The sequence below is a fragment of the Wasmannia auropunctata genome, unplaced genomic scaffold (genome assembly GCF_000956235.1).
Source record: "Wasmannia auropunctata unplaced genomic scaffold, wasmannia.A_1.0 LD336078.1, whole genome shotgun sequence".
Classification (NCBI taxonomy): domain Eukaryota; kingdom Metazoa; phylum Arthropoda; class Insecta; order Hymenoptera; family Formicidae; genus Wasmannia; species Wasmannia auropunctata.
Window position 1 is genome coordinate 4,798,050 of NW_012026812.1, and position 5,101 is coordinate 4,803,150.

A 5,101-nucleotide genomic window follows, 5' to 3' on the forward strand; every position below is an offset into this window, starting at 1 on the left:
CCCCGCAACAGACTATATCGGTCCCTTTGGACCACTTCTCGCAGTTCGAAGGGCATATGACCCAAATACAAACATACAATCCTTCTCCTGCTGCTATTCACATCACCCCTCACCCGCTTCCTGCCACATTTTCATTTCCCGTAACTGCAAGCAACGGCGTAAACACGATTGCGTCAGAAAATATGTCGGACAAAGCCCCACATAATTCAGTGCATAACGTTCTTCACAACATGCCGCTCAGCACCACCGCAGCCCTCTCACCGCATTATGATCAGCATCATCCCCAGGAAGTGAATAAAGGTATCCCTGAAGAGGGCATTATGAAAATGGACATCAACGGACAGCGCTCAGCCTCATCTCCCACCAACTCGAACAGAGGTAACAGTAACAAACGCGCTCATAGTGATCTTGATGATAATTCATCATCCGCAGCTCCCGCTACGGGCGTAGCGGTTTCCACAACTTCCGCCGCATCGGCTCGTCTGCCTGACGGTTCGCGCATCCCTCGCTCAGGACCTGAGTCAGCAAAATCTAGAAGGTTGGAAGAGAAAGCCAATAAATACACGAAACAAGATTCTCCGCCTTACATCGTTCATATCCACGCGATCGGAAACAACCATTCCAACCTTCCTCATCCGCTGAGGATGTTTGCGCAGATTGGGAGAATTATGCCGGCATCAAATATCGCCGAGATGAAAAAATTGGGAATCGGTAGATATCGGTAGAATGTAAGACAGCCGAAGCAGCTAATAAGCTGGCTACAAACCCCATGCTTCCTACTGTCAATTTCAAGGCGCTCATCCCTAACTATAGAGTTCTTCGTACGGATGTCATTTAAGATGTCCTCCAGGAAATTAGCCTGGAGGACATCAAAGATGCTATTATCTCAGAACAAAATATCATAGAAGTTCAGCGTCTTAATAGAAGAATTATCGTGGATGGAAAATACCAATATGTTCCTTCCTGCACTATAAATATAAAATTTTCAGGGCAAAAGCTGCCGTCCCACGTTATCCTGTTTTGGTCTCGACACGAGGTGCGCCCATACATCCCGAAGGTACGAATCTGCTTCTCCTGCTACAGAGCAGGACACGTTAGCGCAGCATGTCGAAGCGCGCCAAGGTGCATTTACTGTGGCAACTCTCCGCACTCCGAGGGCATAAAATGCCCGGTAAAAAACAGCAAACCTACCTGCATTAATTGTTTAGGTGAGCATCTCCATACAGATATTAATTGCTCTGCCCTGTCGGAACAGAAGAAAATTCTCTCGATAGCGGCTACACAGAACATATCACTTATTGACGCCAAAAAAAGATATTCTAACCTCACTTCGCGCGGTCTCAGCTCTGGTCTCTCGCCATCTCTCTCGCCGCCCTCTTGCAACAGTAATCATAATAGTTATGAGATAAACATCTCTAATAGATTTGATGTTTTTAGTGACTTTTCTCAAAACAACTCTCTAGAAATTTATAGCACTTACGCGCAGGTTGTCGCAAACACAAAAGCTAACGTTTCCCGAGACTGTCATACTAAAAGTGCCAGATCCTCACCGCACTCGTCATATCATCAAACAGTAGGGTCAAATCAGTCTAGCCATCTTACTCGATATACGGGTGCAAACGGTTCGGAGTTCCTCACAGCGCCCAACAGACGCATGCCTCGGGTTTTGGGCAACGGTGTCGGTCTATCGCCACCTCCTTCACTCAATGACAGCTTTGATCATGATTCCGGTTTTACTGGTTTTAATTTTAACGCTATCACGGACTTTCTCAAAGCCTTGGGGTTTGGCGGGGCCGCCTATATTTCCACAGTTCTGCATCAAATTCTCTCTATCATTAAATTAGTGTCTCCAACTATAAAGAAAATAGCTCAGTTTTTAGAACTACTCAATGAAAATAAGTCTTCGTCTCGTCAACAATCGGTTTTTCAGACGGCTTCTCCGCAGAGCTTCTCCCCCACAATGGGGACACCTTAATTTCCATAAATCGTCCCACTTTTTTCCCCCTCTCCACATCCATCTATCACCCCCTTCCCCCCTTCCCGCCACTCACCTTCCCCTCCCCCCAATTCTATTATCCTCACCAACCGCGTTTTAAATAATAATAAAAATAATAAAAATAACAGGCATAGATCGATACATGTTGTATCCTGGAACTGCCGCGGCTTGCGGGGTAAAATTGAGGAGGTTCAGAGGCTGTTGAGCTCCTATGAGATTATTTGCATTCAGGAAACCTTACTTAATCCAACTTCTAAGATACACTTAAAAGGATGCCATATTCTGAGGAAAGATAGGCGGTCCCCTGAAGAGAGTGGGGTGCGCGTCATAGTAAACAATGCCTTGAAAGTGACTTTGATGAATGATAATTTGGATCTCCATAATTCACTTGAAATAATAGGAATTATACTTAACTGCCCAGGTGAAACAATTCATATTATTAATGTCTATAGGCACCCCCGGTCGACGTACGCCCCCTTAAGCGCTTTCTGCCCTGTTTAGTCTTCTAAATCAATATAAAAACGTGTTACTCCTGAGGGATTTCAATGCCCACCATGCCTCTTGGGGTTGTGGCAGAACGGATTCCACGGGCACGGAGTTATTTAACTTAATAGAAAATTCCGAAGCGATTGTTCTTAACGACAATTTACCGACTCTCTTCACCCCCCCTGATTTTCTGCCTTCTGTGATTGATTTGGCCATCGCATCCGCCCATTTCGCCCCCGTGTGTACATTTGCTCGGCTTCCCGACACATTAGGGAGTGACCATTTTCCCATCTCAGTTTCCCTAGGATATAGTCCTATAAGTAAAAAGAAATTTATTTATAAAATTAAACTCAACAAAAATAAAAAAACGCTATTGCATTCTCGTTTGATCAACGATATAAGTTCTTTACCTGCCATAACGGATGAAAGTATTGCTACAGATTATTCAAAATACGTAGCAATTATTAAAGATAACCTCGCTTCTCTCTTTCCGGATAAAGATATTGCACCACGCTCTTTATTGATTAAAAACTACAAATCTCTCCCCGTGTGGTGGGACGAAGATTGCCAAACCCTAGTGGACAGCAGAAGAGAAGCTATGGAATCTTTCAAAATTGATCCAAACGTCGTAAATTTTGTGAATTACAAGAAATCTTGCGCGATGGTCTCAAAGTCCCTTAAAAAGATAAAAAGATTAAAATGGAAGGAATTGTGCAAATCTTTTAACAACAAAACCTCTACGACAAAATTATAAAATCTCGTGAAAATGTTTAAGAGAAGGAACTTATGCGATGATCATAACGGATTCGCGACTGACTTATCTCCTGAAACCATAGAACAAGCGATATTTAAGCTCTGTCCTGACTCCTGCTACAAAGACTGCCGGCAACCATTGCAGAACATGATCTCTCAGGATCAGATAAATGCTCGTATTATCTCGGAATTGGACAATAAGATTTCCTCTGAAGAGTTCGATCTGGCCCCCGGCCTTGATCAAATAAATTTTGAAATCATTAAATCTTTACCCCAAGAATTTAGACATAAACTTCTTGAATTGTTCAATTGTATCCTCGAAACAGGAATTTTTCCAGACGATTGGAAGACATTATTAGTGATTTTTATTCCTAAAAGCAGTGGCGGTGTTAGACTTATATCATTACTATCATGTTTACTTAAGATATTAGAGAAAATCATATACTACAGATTGCGCTGGTTCCTCGAGTCTCGGCATATTATTCCGGACTTCCAGCTCGGGTTTCGCCCTGCCAAGTCCTGTTCCGACAACTTGTGCACTTTTACTAATTATATCTAATCGGGCTTTCTCCTTTCGGAACACACGGCTGCAATTTTCTTAGACATCCAAGGAGCCTTCGATAATGTTTGTCCCGATATTCTGGTCCAAGATCTGTTAGACATAGGAATACCAGCGCACTGTCGGAAATTCATCGAAAGTTTAATTAATATGAGAAAGATTTTCTTCGTTAAAAATGGTGAAATTACAGGTCCCTTTTTCTCATATAAAGGTACGCCTCAGGGCTCAACACTTAGTCCACTCCTCTTCAACATATACCTTAGACTCATATTAAAATGTATTCCGGATAATGTGCGCATTATCCAGTATGCTGATGACATTGTTCTGTTGTGCACAGGGAAAAACGTTGATCGAGTTCTGGAAATCCTTCAAACCGCACTCAATAAAGTATGGAAATTCCTTAAATTCAGAGGACTAGAGCTTTCATCCAGCAAATCTTGTTGGATGCTTTTCACGAGAGCCAGAGCTGACCCATCCCCCCCAAACGCGTCACTATGTATTAATAATCAAGACATCCCTCGAGTATTCTCAACCCAATTCCTCGGCGTCATCTTTGATCCCGCCTTAAAGGGAGATGCTCATCTTAAATATCTGACTCGTAAGGGAAAGGCTGTTTCGGATGTGCTGGCATTCATCGCAGGTACCTCCTGGGGAGCGCATCCACAGACTTACTGAATATCTATCGATCGGTCTTTTGTGGGGCTATCGAGTACGGATGCATGATCTTCCGTATCACAGGAAATAAGAATGCATTATTGAAGTTGGAAAGGCAACAATATCGCTCGATCAGAATCGCCCTGGGTTACAGAAGTTCCACCCCAATTAACATCATGCTCGCCGAGGTTAAAGAACAGCCACTCTCCATCAGATTCATTTACCTTACAGACAAATACCTTTATAAGGCATATTCTCAGAAATTTAGCATAGTTTTGCGCAGCTTGCGACATCTAGACTTGTCTGCATACTCCGATATACTCAGGGCAAAAGCTCGAAAGCTTATTCCGTTATATAATAGATATTGCGCTACAAAACATGTAAAGGAGAATGTTCATCGATCAACATTCTTGCCCGCCTTTGATAAGAATTACCAGCTCTCCATCTATGGGAAAGGCTTTGACGCTTCTCTAACAAATATTGGCAAAGATGCTCCTCCCGAAATTGCAAAAGCCGCATTCATGGAATATTTCGAAGAATTACCTCTTGATGTGTCGGTCTTCTACACCGATGATTCAAAGGTAGATGATCACACCCCAGTGGGTTCGAGCGTCTATTCACCTAGCAACAACTTTATAGCATGTCACAAACTT